The sequence below is a fragment of the Dermacentor variabilis genome, chromosome 8 (genome assembly GCF_050947875.1).
Source record: "Dermacentor variabilis isolate Ectoservices chromosome 8, ASM5094787v1, whole genome shotgun sequence".
Classification (NCBI taxonomy): domain Eukaryota; kingdom Metazoa; phylum Arthropoda; class Arachnida; order Ixodida; family Ixodidae; genus Dermacentor; species Dermacentor variabilis.
Window position 1 is genome coordinate 85,086,195 of NC_134575.1, and position 17,478 is coordinate 85,103,672.

At 47.1% G+C, this 17,478-nt stretch overlaps 1 long non-coding RNA gene across 1 annotated transcript in view; it reads right to left on the minus strand.

The window, feature by feature from the left end:
* Positions 1-5,179: 5,179 nt before the first annotated feature.
* LOC142591156 (uncharacterized) overlaps positions 5,180-17,478 on the minus strand; it is a 33,329-nt gene continuing 21,030 nt past the window's right edge. Inside the window, exon 3 of the long non-coding RNA XR_012830363.1 lies at positions 5,180-5,830. This is a non-coding gene — a long non-coding RNA (uncharacterized LOC142591156). The remainder of the gene's footprint in view (positions 5,831-17,478) is intronic.

Below are 17,478 nucleotides of genomic sequence, written 5' to 3' on the forward strand. Positions count from 1 at the left end.
AGCTTAGAAGCAGTACATTGGAGCGTGTCGCACGCACGAGGGCGTTCATACGGTGATAAGTCGCCTAGGGGCGCTGCAGAGCTATGCTCAATAATGTCGGTCATGATCCATGGAAGGTCATGGCCACTCTTTCTCTGTTAGGGGAATAGAAACGCAACGCCGCGGTACGGCTGTTCATCGCAGGCGCTTCACTAGGCCATTAAGGGCCCCCGCTTCATCAACTAGAGACCATACAAAGGCTGTCGCTGCGAAATGGTGGTATGTTATCTTAGAGTGCGTAGTGACGCAGTTCAGTGAAAATGTACCAGTTTATCTTTATGCGCGAAGCCTCTGCGATACATTGCGAAAAGTGCGTGCTTCCCCAGCGACACAATTCATCGCTTGTCATCGCTTGCCCAGTGAAGGTGCCTCTGAGCGCATGTACGCAGTGTATGAGTGTGTTGTGCAGTCGAAGGTGCTTGCGTATTACCTCTGCTGGAGCCAGCAGCGATCGCAGATGGATATCGTAACGACACCGCAGCACTCGCATTTGGCAGGTGAGGGCTCTTGTGTGCAGTTATGAAATCAGATTTCGAACGGAGAGGGGTGTTGGAACTGTTGAGTGCGCAGTGCTTGTGATGAAGAAATGCCATTGCACTGGGTCCAGAAGAGCGAGCGATTCTCGGACGCTGATCGTGTTTACGACGCTGTGGCTCCGTTTCATCACCGATGACAGAGCAGCCATCTCAAACGACTGCTGCAATACGCACTCCTCAGCATCGTCGTCCCCCTCGCCGCATCGACGCCTTGTGAGCAGCTACAGTGACGTGCCGATAATTATTTACTGTGCGCTACGCGCCACAATGCAGGCAATGAAACCGTGTTGTGCGGCCATCTCAGCCCGAGAAGATGTATGCATAAGCCAGCGACAGTCAACGCTTTGTTTTTGATAGTGGTGCTCAGTACATCACCGATGACAGTGCGTTGTGCGCGTTTTATGTCGGCGGTCAAGATTGTTGATGCCTCTCAGCTCGACATCGCGTCGCTGTTGCCGGAAGATAAGTTGGGCGTGGCCCAACTGTAGTGGGTGCGCGCACAAGAGTTACATGCCTCGCGCGGGGCGTGACCTCGGGTTTTGATTGACAGGCGAACTCGTGCTAAACTCGTACATCGCGAAACCCCCTCCGAGTTCAACTCGGAAACATGGCGGCGGCAGCAGTAGCCTGTTTCATTGCATCCAGCGGCAGCAAGCGTCAGTATGACCGTCCGGACCCGTTCACCTACATGACCGACGGGGATTTTCTGCGTCATTTTCGCCTGTCGAAGACATCAGTGCGCTGGCTGTGTGACGAGCTAGACGAAGTCTCGTCTGCGGAGACAGCCTGGCGGGCTTCATTCGCTCACCATCGTAGAGCAAGTCATCTGTGCGCTCCGTTTCTACGTGACTGGGAATTTTCAGAGAAGCGTCGGCGCCGAGCGTTACATTGGACGCCATCAAACTACTGTTAGCCACTGTGTCAGAGATGTGTCTGACGCGCTTATCGATGCGGCAGTGCGTAAGCGGTGGCTAGCTTTCCAGAATACTGCGGCTGAGCGGGCATATATAAAAGAATGCTTCCTACTTCTTGGGAACATTACGAACGTAGTCGGGTGTGTCGACGGAACGTACGTAGGAATTAAGGCGCCTTCAATGTCAGCATTACTGTGATTAACATTGAAGCAATGTTTAGACACGCCATATTGCCAAATTTGTCACTTCAGTGTAGCCGACTTAAATTTTGTGTTAGCGACATCTCACATGCGGCTGCTTATGATACTGATTTTTTCGCTGGTTGATGACTTTTTGCCGATTGTTCTACTTGTCTGTCGGGGTGCCTTCCAAACGGCTCACTTTCTTGGGAAAGAGGTTAAGTATAAATAGATAAATGGATATCACAAATTGTGTGAAGTAACCTATGAATCCTAATCTCATAAAGAACTTGGGGTTCTTCATTGGTGAAGTTAGTATGCACAATGCTGAATTTTGGTCATGCATAATCTATCGGCCGCACTATGAAACAGCGAGGCATTGCACAATTTGTTGCAGCGCGAGATGTGGATGTTGCGCCAAGCCGGTTGTGCCTGTGCGTTTGTGGCGAAATGAAAATGCATTGAGAATCTTAGTGTGTTGGCTTGCATGAAGAAAATACTTCAGATTGTTTGCTCTGTTCACCGTCGATGCATGTGCCAGAGGTTCAGTGTATCTTGTTTTTTTTGGGGGGGGGGGGGCGGCGTTATTCTGGACGGATAAATTGTATATTTTCGTCTCATAATGGGGCTCCAATTCTTAAGCGGTAGAATAATGCACATCCAGTGCTCTGCAGAACTCTCTGTACGTGAAGATGTCATGAACCACCAAGGCAAAATTACATATCGGGAGAAATGGGGTGCAGATGCCAATGAAAAGTGGGTCTTTAACCCACCATGATGAAAATAAAAATTGCAGAGCAAATAGATCATTTGTACAGCTTTAGAGCAATGATCATACGAAACGTGATATGCTCAAATGTGTAAACGCTTGCCGCAATGCCAAAGTAGGCTGAGCGACATGCACCGTATATTGGCATTGAACATGTCTCGTAACCGTTATTTTTATTGTAAGCCCTCGCTGTCACACCTTTCCCTCCGACACTCCCTTTACTGAAACGTGGCACTGTCTTTCCATTGGTGTCATGATGATAATGGTAACGGCAGCAGCAAAGCTGGTTAATGCTTGCCCCTTTGATTCCTGTGAGTTTAGTGGTAAAGAATATGGCACGTGCATACATACAGCTGTGCTGCAAAATTTAACATTTGTGATTTTTTGGAGAGCTAATTTGTGTTGGGAAATTTCAAAGATGTGCACCATTGTGGCCTAATAACTAGAGCATTGATGAGGTTGAAGACGGTGTATTGATATAGAAGCTTGAGGTTTAATTGCACAACAATTCGACGGGACACAAAGAGAAATACACACAGCAGAATGCTTTGCTTGGTGTGTTACACTTCTTTGTGTGCCGTTGAATTGTTGTGCGATCCAACTTCAGATAGAGCATTGGGCTTCTTTGGTGCAGGACCGAGGAAGTGTGAGCTATTCGACAACATGCCAGTGCGTTGCCACACAATTATGGAAGTTGGAAGGTTTGCAAACAAAGCTTTGCTTTCAAATTCACCTGCTCATGTTATACAAGCACTGATTGAAAGAACCATCATACAAAAATAATGGTGAAATCAATGGCCTGTGAAAAGTGTAATTTGTATATTGACACTGTTGACATAATAGGTGCCATACCGGCCTCAAAATTGTACTGGGCAGAGCAGTTTGTTTCCTAAGTGAAGCGCAACCTCCCATTACATGCTGTGCAGACAACCAAGCTCAGTTTGTTTTGACGTGCTACACAACATTCACTGTAATCTGTTATTGATTCTAAAGAAGTGCCAAGCACCACCTCTTTTTCAAGGACGTCATGGGAATATTTGATGAGACCTTTTGCAGCCCCTCATAATGCAAGTGTGGCCAGCCAGCTTTGCTTGGATGCCTTTATAGATTTCTGCTCCTGATCATTGTGTGCTATCAAGTTGCAGAAGTCTATGCAACTGGTGCAAGGCATTAATTACGTGTTTCTGTAGTCGGATACAACTTTAGGAGGCTGCGGAATCTGCACTTCAAGGCAGGTGAACACAAGCCTGCACCAATGGGCACGCACTCTAGACTGACATTGTGCCGCCGGACAGACTAATACCTGCTCGTCGGAGAAAGACTATTTCTTTAGACGTGGAGGCAATCGGCTGCTGCGCTTTGGTCATCTGGGCGGGGCCTCTCCTGTCTTCCGAAGTTTTTTCCGACTGTAAAGGATGCTGCTTTTCATACAACACAAAAGGACAAAGTGTACAATTATTTGGCCTATGAAATGAATACATCAGAAGTGTGCTGTGCAAGGGCTTAAGATGTGTGAAATATAGTAAATGCAATTATAAGACAATGTTAAAAATATGTGGTATCGAACATGCATGTAATGGCACATTTGAATCGGGGTGTGTTGCAGTCATATGCACATTCTAAAGGTGATAGCATTATTAAGCTCCTGCTGTTTCCTGTCTTCATTGTGAATTACACACACCGTTCATCTTGTGGCTAATCAACACGCACTGTATTCTTGCACATAGAAAGAACAAACAGCACGATGACATGTATGCTGCATTACTGTATTTTTTATTTACATGGTCCAAGAGTGGCACAGGTTGTCTTACGTTTTTGCCTATTTTGAAGGGACACCAATGCATGTTACAAGTCTCCTAATATGCACAGCACAATGTTTACTGCAATAATTTTATTCATGTTCTTGAATAATAAACAAAATATTAAACTGAAAGCTCCTTTATAAGGTGCCTTCTGTGGGCTCGACAGGAGTGCAGTGAGGGCACCGATACTACTGTTGCAGAGCAGCCCTCTGGACCTCTGCCACACTTTCAAGAGCACGTGCCTGGCGCTTGCCTACTGCCACCAGGCGGTTGAGTGCCTCCCGCAGCAGAATGTTTTGCTGCAAAAAAGTGTATTGGAATGAATCAGCCGCGTACAAATCATTATTTACAAAGAAAAATGCTCGTTGCACTATTAGTACTAAGTGCCCTTAACTGTGGAAACCTCTAGTGTAGTATGCATAATTAAACAATGCGTTGCGACAACGTTGCTTTATTTTTCATAACTGGGGTTTTCTTTTTCAGAGCCAATTGTCATGTTGATTAATGTGCCAGCAGCTAAGGTGGCCCCGCACCTTCACGAGTCTCTACTGTCAGCACCACAAACCTATTTTTGTTCGCTGCAAAACAAATGCCTCACCCTACAATCCCGTCTTATACGAGCTGATTGCATCCTATGCCTACAAAATCATATTTTTGTCCCATTACGCAATTTTCTACCATCCTCGGCTGTAGTTCTCTCTCCTTGACATCCATTCTGTCACGCTTATGTAATCACCTTTTATGAATTGGCAACAAGTGATCGATTACGTGCATGGCCTACCTGCCGCTCCCTTTTTTTTTCTTAATGTCAACTCGCATATCAGTTGCCACGGTTTACTACGCCACTGTCTTCCTGCCTTAATGCTATCTCCAACAATTTTTGTTACTTCGCTTTCTGCACACTCATTGACATCTCAAGTTTCTTTGTTGGCCCCCAGGTTTATGTCCCATATTGCATAACCGGTAGAATGCAATGATTCTAAACTTTTTTCAAGGATATCGGTAACGTGGCGATCACGATTCGGTAATGCCTTCCATGTGCTGTTCAACCCATGAAATTTTTGTATAACTTTCCTGCTTTATATCAGTACCTGCTATTGATATTTCACCTGGATAAAGATACTCTTCCATAAATTTTGCGGGCTTAATGTCACTCATGAATTTCTGTTATCTCACCAAGTTAGTGAAGGTTACCTTCATCTTTTCCATATTTTCGCGGGCCCACTTGCATGTAGAAGCACGAACACTCATTGGTTCTCGCTGCCTTCTTTAAACTGCTGGACATTCAGTTCGTTACTACGAAAGCGACTTAATCCGTGCACTCTTATTATGCTAAATATGAAACAGTAGAAATATACTTATCTGCAGTCTGTCGATGTCTCCTTCACTGTGTTGGTAGCGAGATCCATCGTCGGTACCACCTCCTTGTCGCATCGTAGCTATATAGGATGTCTGCCTTTTGCCCACACTATGTAATGTTCGTGACGCTCGCAGTCACGCAGAGTGGAGAAACTCTGCGCACTCGCAGAAGCAGCACCGGACAAGTTGTTTCTTCAGCACTGCGCCGTGAACAGTAGGTGCGCGTTGCGATCTGTAAAATCGCCGAAGCTATTGGCAGTCTTTCGGGGTGCACGGAAAGATTGCTCACGCAGGAACATAAATATCCAAGAAATAGTGGTCATCGTCGAGCCTGATCACTACGTCGCGCACTGCAAGCTCGTTGTACGAGTTTGTTTACACTGGGCGCATCCGATGCTTAGCCGCCATGCTCGCCCGGTGAATGGATGTGATGGCGCCACCACAGCGTTCCCTCGTGGTATAATGCGAAGCGTACTAAATTACAAATTATTCTAATCCACATTCAGTGTACATGTTGTAAGCTTTATAATGCTTCTAAACCACGTTAAGCTAACTAATATTATTGTACTAAATGCGTTTGTTTTATAACTCGCTTGTGCATGTAATGCACTCGGTGGAACGACAAACAAGTGAAAGAAGGCACGACCATGCACCGACGGTATGATCACGTGAGCCCCAGTTTGTCGACCGCCCAGAAGGCAACGCCCAAGGAATGATAGCCAGCCAGAGTGAATCTAGATAAACCAATGAAACTGGAGGCTTGGCGAAAATAAACTGTGTCTTGGTACCATTCGTGCTTTCATCTTGGGGTGTCGCCAGAGCTCGTGAAGATCCCGAGTTTCGCCAAACTCGGCGCATCCAGCATAGCACCCCAGAAATCGCTTTAATGTGAATCTGCACTTCCAACATTTTAGCAGTTTTTTTAGCGGACCTTGGCAAATGTTATGCTGGACTTTGAAACAAAGTTGGGTCTGTGATTATTTTCTAAACAGGGTTGAGTGAGCATCAATTATCGTAGGTCAACATTATACTTGAGCAAAGGATGAGATCCCCTTGATTTGAGACACACTGTGCTAACATTTAAGTACGTCCTTACAGGACAATCAATTCCAAAGCTCTTTTGCTGCTCAGATGTCACCTACTCTGCTTTCAGAATATACTGCAATGAGTCACAGGTTGTTAGCCTACTGCTGCCATGTGAGGGTACGCAAGCGGAGCAATAAGCGGAGCAAGCGGAGCATTAAATTCGCCGGATGCAACACAAAACCGTACAAAACAACCAAATTCAGTTAATAGGTGCTCAGGACAGTGCGTACGCGAACGGGGGGAACTGCATACATTAAGTATAAACAGACTCTCACTGCATTTACCTTGCCGAATTATTTCTCATACTTGAGAGATCTCAATGGGAGTCGTAGGCATGCGGCTAGTAACAGGTTTCGGAACTAATGCCCCCTCGGTAGGAGAGACACCCGAGACCGTGCTGTAGCCGGGTAATAAATGCAGTTCCTGTAAGATGATGACACCGGGAGCGTTCGTGGATGTGGATACTGCTGTAGGGAACCTCGTTCCATACGGATTCCCCTAGAAGTCGACGGCCACACCAATAGTTGCTCCACGTCACGCGGCGCCATCTATAATCGTGAGAGGAAGCAGGGGCGGTATTCCGTAAGAGTCCAGCTAGTGGACTGTCCATTTCGGCCGCTGCTGATTCGATGCAGCTGTACGAGAGAGGAGGAGACGAGCGGCTCAAGCCAATCAGCAGCTGCCTAGAAGGACCGTCGACAAGGTGAACTCTTACAGAATAGCCGCCCCACCCCCAGGAGGTCATGTATAGGGATGCGGGCGCCGGGTGCCCACGTTTGAAGGTTGCGGCCGACAGCTTGGGTCGGGCAGCCCGCTTTCATTGTAACAGCTATGCTCAGAAACTTGCACTCGTACCGAAGTGCACTCTATACATGATTTGACTTGCTCCGTAATCCCTATTCCAAGGTCCTCCATATGTTGTTCTGTCCCGTCCCGGGCCGCCTGTATGCTAGTACTCATATCAGCTTCCAGCGCGTCCATCTGTTTTTGCAGGCGTTCAGAGCGCGCCTCCATGTCACGACCTAGACGGGTTATTTCTGTTAGAGGATCGGGAATCGATAATGAATTAGTAATAGAGGAAATGGTCGGGACAGATTTCCGGCATGGACCTAGCTGTGGGGGACCCTCCGCCCGACCTAGCTCCCGATGCGCCACCGTAGCTGTTTTCTTCTCCGGGTCCGCTACACCCCTGACGGAGCTAGGGTCACCTTGGTTTTTTGCCAAATATTGTGGATTGGATTGTGGCTGTAGATCAGGAGGAGGCGTTCTGATAGCTGTTTCCGATCACATTGTCTCTTATCATGTTCCCAATGAGTCACCTTTAAAAATTGTTTGGGCATGTGTGCGCATTAAGTACTACGATATATATATATATATATTTTGCGTTTGCTGTCCGCCACCTAACGCTGGGCATAATTTTTCTTTTGATTTACATTATGTGTTGAGTGCTATTATTGTTCGGTTCCCACACGCACCCACCTTAATTCCAGGTGACTTTAACTTTCGCAACATTGATTGGTCCGGTCCTTTTCCTGTTGCCAGAGAGTCCTCAAGTAAAAGTGCCCGCTTCGTGAAACCATGCTGTGATTTCAAGTTCACTCAATTAGTCACTACTTCAACGAGAAATACTTCATTGAGTGCTATCGTACTTGATCTCATTCTATGAACAGAATAATAATAATATTTGGGGTTTTACGTGCCAAAACCACTTTCTGATTATGAGGCACGCCGTAGTGGAGGACTCCGGAAATTTTGACCGCCTGGGGTTCTTTAACGTGCACCTAAATCTAAGCACACGGGTGTTTTCGCATTTCGCCCCCATCGAAATGCGGCCGCCGTGGCCGGGATTCGATCCCGCGACCTCGTGCTCAGCAGCCCAACACCATAGCCACTGAGCAACCACGGCGGGTTCATTCTATGAACAGCTCGTGATCTCGCTCATTCACTTGCTTTTTTACCACGACTGAGCGACCACTGTGTCATTACCTTTTCAATTCAAGCAACTGTTAAACGCCCTACCAGTGAACCAAAGTCCATAGGAGATTATAAGAATAGTGATTTTCCAGTTAGTAATAGCGGACTAGCAGCCTTCTTGGAAAGCCGCATGCCCAGCTTTTATGAGCGCACTGTCGAGAAAAACTGGTCCATGCTTAAAAAGAAAGGTCACTGCCTAACAAGGAAATATATACCTCTGCAGGTCACACATGCAAGTGAAGGTCACCTTGCTTTAATGTGTCATTAAAGGACCTCCAGAATCAGAACAAAAAGCTTTTTCGCAAAATAAAGTTCAGGACTGGTCACGGTGACTGGAGCACCTATCAACAGATCGCCCGGAAATATTAAAATGCAGTAAAGGATGCTAAGCACACTTTCTTTGACACTAATTTACCTGCTTTCTTAATAGACAACCGCAAAAAGTTCTTGGGAGCTGTTAAGGGTGCACACGAAAACGTATTGTCAATAACTGACGACAGTGGATTTACCGTTTCTTGCTCGCAATGTTCTTACGTATTCCACGAAGTATTTTCAAAAGCATTTTTAGATGAGCGTGCTGAGTGCCTGCCACAATTTTGTGGCAGGCACGCAAAATTTTTTTAGAAGCACGGTTGCAATATCGTCTATTTTTTTCTATGCACTTGTCGTTCATACTTTCAATTCTAGTGTGTTGCTTTGTGATTTGAAGGTGGGCAAGGTGGCGCAGTTGTTTAAATCTTGTGACGCTCATTGTGCACTAAAAAGGCCAATATCATTTGCCAGTGTCCTTTGTAAGATTTTTGAACATGTCCTTTCTTCTTACGTAGTTGACTTTCTTGAAGCTTATTCTTTTTTCACATCTCGTCAGCAGGGATTCAGGAAGACATTAGCCTGGGAACCGCAACTAATTACATTTAGTAAGAAAGTATTAGTAGCTCTAGCCATGAAATTTTTTATTGATTGTGTATTATTAACTTCTCTGAAGCTTTTGACGTTGTTTGCCATGAACTCTTTTATCTTAAGCCCACTAAACTAAATTTCGACCATAAATTTTTGCTTGGATAAAAACCTTTTGTTATACTGACAGCAGTTTGTATCTGCTAATGGCTACGATTCTTCTCCCTGTCCTCTCCTTTCAGGAGTGACCTAAGGGTCTGTCCTTGGGCCAACTTCTTTTTCTAATTTACATAAATGATTTACCTCATATTAGAAACTCCTCTATTAGGCTTTTTGCAGGCGACAGTGTTGTATATCATGTGATTTCTTCTGATAATGACACATCGCTACTACAGACTGACGTTCACAATAAGTCTGATCGGTGTAACACATTGAAAATGAAACTGAACGCGACGAATTACCAACCAATGAAACTTTCTCGTAAACTTTCTACTAACGCTTGTAAGTATAACATAAACGGTTTCCTTCTCGAAGAAGTGACTTGTTACAAATGCTTAGTACTTGCGCCGTAGGGGCCTGCAACTCCCAGCAACTGAGCGTGCAGTGCTGGCATTCACGCGCAAATCAATGTTACGATATCCTATCGTTGTCGACGGAACGGCGCTCCATTTAGTCACCCACCAAAGATTTCTTGGCGTGATAATAGACTGCAATCTTTCTTGCACTAAACATGTTACTGTGCTTAGGGCTAAACTGACTAACTTCATATGCGTTCTTTGTTTAATACCTCGACTGAGATGGGGCCCCTCTGAGCGAAGTTTGCTCCAAGTGCACCACGCATTTCTTGTGAGCTACATATGCTACAGCATGCCTGTGCTATCTAACATGGGATCATCTTGTATACGCTGGCTGGAGAGCTTTCTGGCACAAACCCTGCGGATATGCCTTGGCTTTCCACGCTGGAGGTCAACTAAGGGCACTATAGCGGGAGCAAGAGCATGTCCAATCGACATATAGAGGTCTTGTGATCCTGTGCGAAGCTATCATCGCCAACTGACCAGACATTCACAGCTTGACTGTGTTTTTTTCTAAAGCAATTGCATGTCACGCAAGCATTATACATGCAAAGTGCCAGGCCACCAACATCACCAAGACACCTCCATGGACATTGCCAAGACTACTAGTGAGGCTTCAGATATCCAGATTTATGAAGAAATCCCACGTTTTCTTCATTGGCTTGAAGTACTTCACCCTGTCCCATATGTTTACATTATATAGTGGGATTGTACAAGTTTATACCGATGCTTGGATCATGCCAACTGCCGCAACATCCGAAATTGTCATGCCATAAATTAGTATTACTCGGCGATTTCATGTAGTCCACAAATCGACATCTTCGGCTGCGGAACTTGAGGGAATACGGGAGACTGTCCATTTTGTGAGAACGCAGACACCTCATAAATGGACGGTAGTGTGCGATGCTAAATCAGTGCTAAAGGCGCTAAAATGCCTTTTAAAGACGGGATCATACTACCTGCTCGTGCTGGAAATCGCCAAACTTCATCACATTACATAGTTAAGTGGCCATGTGATCAGATTTAAATGGGTGCTTAGACATTGTAGTGTGATTGGCAATGGACTCGCTGATGGTGAGGCGAGGTCGGCCTTCTCTTCCTCTGATGAAGTATGGAGTGCCTACTTGCGACTTGACACGAACTCCATAATCAAGGCACTCATGCAGGACCTCACAAAGGCATGCCGAGCCCACGATGACAACATTCCTAAACGCCTACATGTGATCAGCCCAGACGGTAAATTTTGTTTGCCCCCGAAGGTTACGCGGAGCAAAACGTCCTTGCTGCACAGGATTCGGCTGGGAGTTGCTTTCACCCATCGCTACGCACACTTCATCGGCTAATCCAACAGCCATGATTGTGAACACTGCCAGATGCCTGAAACACTGGAACAGATACTGCCCAGCATATCTGCAGGACCGAAGGACGTTAGAAAGTTTCTTAGCCAGCGTTGGCAGGCGACCACTGTGGGAGGAAGCTATCCTAGGCCCATGGCCTGACACTGCAAACTCAATGCGTGCAACTAAAGTGTTGAAGTTTCTGCAGGACACCAAGCGCGACGAGCAGCTCTAGCAAGGCAACTGTCTCATGCATAAGAACTCACCACATCCATTATCATCATCATCATCATCATCATCATCATCATCATCATCATCATCATCCATCTCTATTTTCACTCCGCTTCGCTCTTCCCCAGTGCACAGCCGCAGACTAGAGCGCACCAGCTGAGGTCGACATCTCTGCCTTTCCTGTCAATAAATTATATTCTATTCTAATACTTAGGGGTCCACATTTTTCGTAACTTCTTTTGGCAGCCACACATTCATTCTGTGTTTAGTAATGCTAACGACGTACTTGGGTACCTGCGCCGTAATTTTTCAATGGTCCATTCTATAAAAGTCCCTCTTCGTCAAGGTTTTGTTCGTTCCAAATTAGAGTACGCAACAGCTGAATGGGAAACCAACGTGGTTGCTCAGTGACTATGGCGTTATACTGCTGAGCACGAGGTCGCGGGATGGAATCCCGGCTACGGCGGCCGCATTTCGTTGGAGGTGAAAACATGCGTGTACTTAAATTTAGGTGCACGTTAAAGAACACCAGGAGGTCAAAATTTCCGGAGTCTTCCACTCTGGCGTGGCTCATAATCATAAAGTGGTTTTGGCACGTGGAACCGCCTAATTTAATTTTTATCTGAGTGGGATCTATTTACTAAAACTCTTCATAGTCTCTGGAAGCTCTACAAAATCGTAGTGCACGCTTATTTTTTCAAACTACTCCCACCTTTCTAGTGTTTTATCTATGAAAACAGCGTTACGGCTTCCGGCCCTTAAGCAGGGAAATAGCACGTCTCCCGTCATTTCAAAATATTTACTATCATACCTCTCGTCTTAAGCAAGAATTAGTTTCCCACCTTTCTTTCACATAATCTCGTATTTAGCATCGTTATAAAGTGTGTGTTCTTCGTTGTCACATTATCCAACACTTTCATTCATTCTTTTCTTTCCTGAACTTGTAACTATAGGAACCACTTGCCCCCCTCCATTGTAATCTACTACGTAACCCGGGGACCTTAAAAACGCGCTTGCAGATGTTACCTAATATTTGCTTTTTTTTCTCTTTGCTGTAACCACTCCCTTCTTTATCGCCATATGGGCGCTGAACCTATTAAAATAAACAAGAAAAATAAAAGGGTTGGATGCGGCGAGAAAAGCTCACAATTATCTTCTAAAGCTAGAGCATTCATTGGCACTGCAAAGGCCATGACTAGACGCCAATTAGCTAGAAAAAGCAAGTAATCAAAAGTATGGACGAACAGAGGCACAGACGAGTCAAGCATTGCTTACGCAATAGTAGAAAATTCTCAAAATTTCTGTAGCTTTTTCATTCTGTGCGGCTCATAGGTTGGTAATAAATTTTCCCTTTTAATAAACATTGTTCTTTAATTGACCACAGGAAATGCAATTTTTTAGAGACATCATTTGGCAGCAGTGACAGCATCAACTGTGCATCTGATAAGCGGTTCCTGCTTCACATTGCAGATTTGCCGCATACGAAAGCCGGAAAACCGTATCAGCACCGCTGGCGAACCGGCCTACGATAAAGGTGACGAACAACTGAGCTGGGCAACTGCGCAAAGCCGGATCGTTCCTATTCCAACGGCGCTGGACACCAGAACCTCGTGACCATCTTACAGCTTATAAAGACTGCAATGCTCCGGAGAGACATTTGACAGCAGTGACAGCATCGACTGTGCATCTGCTAAACGGTTCCTGCTTCACATTGCAGGTTAGCATTCTTTTCTTTTGCCTCTTTAAACTTCTTCAGAAGTTTTGCTGTCACTGCCGCCACAGTGTACCACAGTGTGTCTCTATAGTGTTTACCACGGTTGCGTTAAGGTTTGCAAGTGTGCCTAATTAACTCTAGAAATGGCTTCTAGCAAGCCTGATGCTCTGTCGGATATTGCTTAAGCCTTGGTTGAAAAGGTGCCAGCTAGCATTAAAGAAGTATCGAAGGTGCTCATTGAGATGTCCTCTAAGTTTGTTGAAGCAATGGGTGACATAAAAAAGGAGATGAACAAGATTGATCCGACGAATAACTCAGTGAAAGCTGAGCTCACTTCCATCAGACAATCAGTAGGGTACATGAACGAAAACTTTGAAGATTACCGCAAAGAAATAAAAAGCCTTCGACTTGAGCTTACCGAAGTGAAAAACCAGGGCCTGGAATGCAAAAAAGAGAACCTAAAACTAAACAAAGAGCTTCAGGTAATGAAAAAGCAGCTTATTGAGTTAAAGCAGTACAGCTGGCGCAATAACCTGGAATTAAGAGGTATAACAAAGGCTGACAATGAAGACGTCCTCGGAACAATCGGAAAAGTAGCATCTTCCTTGTGCGTCCAGCTTTTTGATGGTGACATTGACGTAGCTCACCGCGTCCCATCGAAGAACATTACGCCTCCAAACGTAGTTGTGAAGTTCACATCCAGATCAGTTCGTGACAAACCGTTGAAGGCAGCCAAAAAGAAGCGACTGATAACATCCATGCTGGGTCTTCAGAATAGCGATCGAGTGTACGTAAACGAACACTTGTGCCCCGAAAACAAAAACTTGCTGGAAAAACTCATCCTACAAAAACGAGAGAAAGGATGTAAATTTGCATGGGTTCCTGAGGGGAAAATACTAATGCGGAGATTCGAGAACTCCAAAGTAGTGCACCTTCGGCACTGACCTACGTTGACCTCGTGTCATCCCCTCCAGTCCCCGACGGTCACTACATCGCGGCTCCTATGCAAGACGTCCTCCTTACACACGGGTTCACTGTACCTCATACAGTTTTATCTATTACGGCGAATTGCGTCTGCCTGCCAGTGGTCAACTTTGGCTTGACGACACAAGTGCTGCCACGCGGGATGTCTCTGGCCCAGCTTTGCTCATTCGAGGATCACTCAGTAGCATCCATTGCAGTAGACGACACTTCATCCGATACTCCTCTACGATCGCAGTCGGCAAATTGTACCATCGCTGACTTACAGAAAATGATTGCCCCCGACTTGCCGTCCGAGAACGCTCGTGAACTCTACCGCGTTCTGTTTTTCTACCACGATATTTTTGACTTTAACGATCGTCCTTTGGCCCAAACTACAGCTGTCAAACATCGCACTAATACCGGCGATGCCCCTCCTATTCATCGCCGCCCGTATCGAGTGTCACCAGCTGAGCGTCAAGTTATTCACGCAGAAGTTCGCAAAATGCTTGCCAACAACATTATTGAACCATCATATAGTCCATGGGCGTCACCTGTCGTACTGGTCAAAAAGAAGGATGGCTCATGGCGCTTTTGCGTGGATTATCGGCACCTTAATAGGGTTACCAAAAAGGACGTGTATCCCCTACCTCGGATTGATGACGCCCTTGACTGCCTCCACGGTGCTCGCTATTTCTCCTCTATTGACCTTCGCTCCGGCTACTGGCAGATTGCCGTGGACGATCTCGACCACGAGAAGACTGCTTTTGTCACACCCGACGGTCTTTATCAGTTTAAAGTGATGCCGTTCGGTCTATGTAACGCCCCTGCCACTTTTGAACGCATGATGGACTCCCTTCTTCACGTATTCAAATGGTCCACGTGCCTGTGCTACCTGGACGACGTTATCGTATTCTCCCCAACGTTCGCTACGCACCTGGAGCGCCTTTCAGCAGTCCTGGACGTTTTTCGTCGAGCCGGTCTGCAACTCAACGCATCCAAGTGCCAATTCGGCCGTCGCCAGATTACCGTCCTTGGACATCTCGTTGACGCGAACGGAGTGCAACCGGACCCAGGCAAGATCCATGCTGTTGAGCACTTCCCTGTTCCGAAGTGTGTCAAGGATGTGCGCAGCTTCATCGGCCTTTGTTCGTACTTCCGCCGTTTCGTGCGAAATTTCGCCGCCATAGCACGACCACTAACCGAGCTTTTGAAAAAAGACGCACCTTTCCAGTGGGGCGATAACGAGGCCTCTGCCTTCTCACATCTAATCGACATTCTCACAACGCCTCCCGTTCTGGCCCATTTCGATCCTTCTGCGCCTACCGAAGTCCGTACTGATGCCAGCGGTCACGGTATAGGCGCGGTCCTAGCACACCGCCAGCGTGGCCAAGACCGGGTTATCGCTTACGCCAGCAGGCTCCTCTCACCCGCGGAGCGCAACTATTCCATCACTGAGCGTGAGTGTCTGGCCCTAGTTTGGGCGGTTGCGAAATTCCGCCCATACTTATATGGCCGATCCTTTTCCGTTATCACAGACCATCACGCGCTTTGCTGGTTATGCTCCCTGAAAGATCCTACAGGAAGACTTGGTCGCTGGGCCTTACGCCTCCAAGAATATTCGTATACTGTCACCTATAACTCTGGCCGACTACACAAGGACGCTGACTGCCTGTCTCGCTACCCGGTCGACGAGCCTGACGACGCCGACAGTAGTAGCGCCAACGGCATTTTCTCTCTGTCTGCCTTCGCTAACATCGCCGATGAGCAGTACCGCGACCTATCGCTGCGAGCACTTATCGAGCGTCTGCGCTCTACACCTACCGACGCATCCGTTCGCCGATATGTCCTCCAGGGCGGCATTCTGTATCGAAGGAACTTTCTCCCTGACGGCTCTGACCTTCTTCTTGTCGTGCCAAAACAGCTACGACAGACTGTGCTCTTTGAGATGCATGACGCACCCACTGCAGGACATCTTGGGGTAACCCGCACGTACGACCGCGTCCGCCGCCGCTTCTATTGGCCTGGTCTCGCTCGCTCCGTTCGACGCTACGTTGCTGCATGTGATCCCTGCCAGCGTCGGAAAACACCTCAGGTGCTACCTGCCGGTCATCTCCAGCCGATCACCGTCCCTGTGGAACCGTTCTTTCGTGTTGGATTAGACCTGCTCGGTCCCTTTCCCACGTCATCCTCTGGGAACAAATGGGTAGCCGTCGCGACTGATTACGCCACCCGATACGCTATCACTCGGGCTCTCCCTACCAGTTGCGCCACTGACGTCGCGGACTTTCTCTTGCGTGACATTATCTTGCTTCACCCCGCGACAGCTCCTTACTGACCGTGGTCGAAACTTTCTCTCGAAAGTTATCTCTGACATTGTGCGTTCCTGCTCCATTCAACACAAACTGACTACCTCATACCATCCTCAAACCAATGGCCTGACAGAGCGGTTAAACCGTACTCTTACCGATATGCTGGCCAAGTACGTTTCCAAAGACCACCACGACTGGGACATTGCCCTTCCTTACGTAACATTTGCGTACAATTCTTCCCGGCACGACACCGCTGGATTTTCTCCCTTTTATCTACTGTACGGTCGCGAACCTACCTTGCCCTTAGACACGACACTTCCTCCAGCTGCGGTCTCAACAAGCGAGTATGCGCGCGATGCCATCGCCCTCGCCGACCATGCACGTCAGCTTGCCCGTGCTCGACTGACGGCCTCACAAACCACTCAGCAGTGTCAGTACAACGCCCGCCATCGTGACGTACAGTTTTCGCCTGATGCGCTCGTGCTCCTGTGGTCGCCCACTCGTCACGTCGGACTTTCTGAGAAGCTCCTTTCGCGATACACAGGGCCCTACCGCGTGCTGCGCCAGGTGACACCTGTGACTTACGAAATTGCTCCTGTGGGTTCAACCTCGTCCTCTCCTCTGGCATCTAGTGATGTCGTACACGTCAGTAGGCTCAAGGCCTACTACACTGCTTCCGAGTCCGATCTTTAGTAGCTCCGGGACGGCGCTTTTGCCGCCGGGGGTAGTGCTACGGCACAGTATGTGCGCTCACGAAAGGCGAGCAGTGTGAAGACGACGACGACGATTAGAAG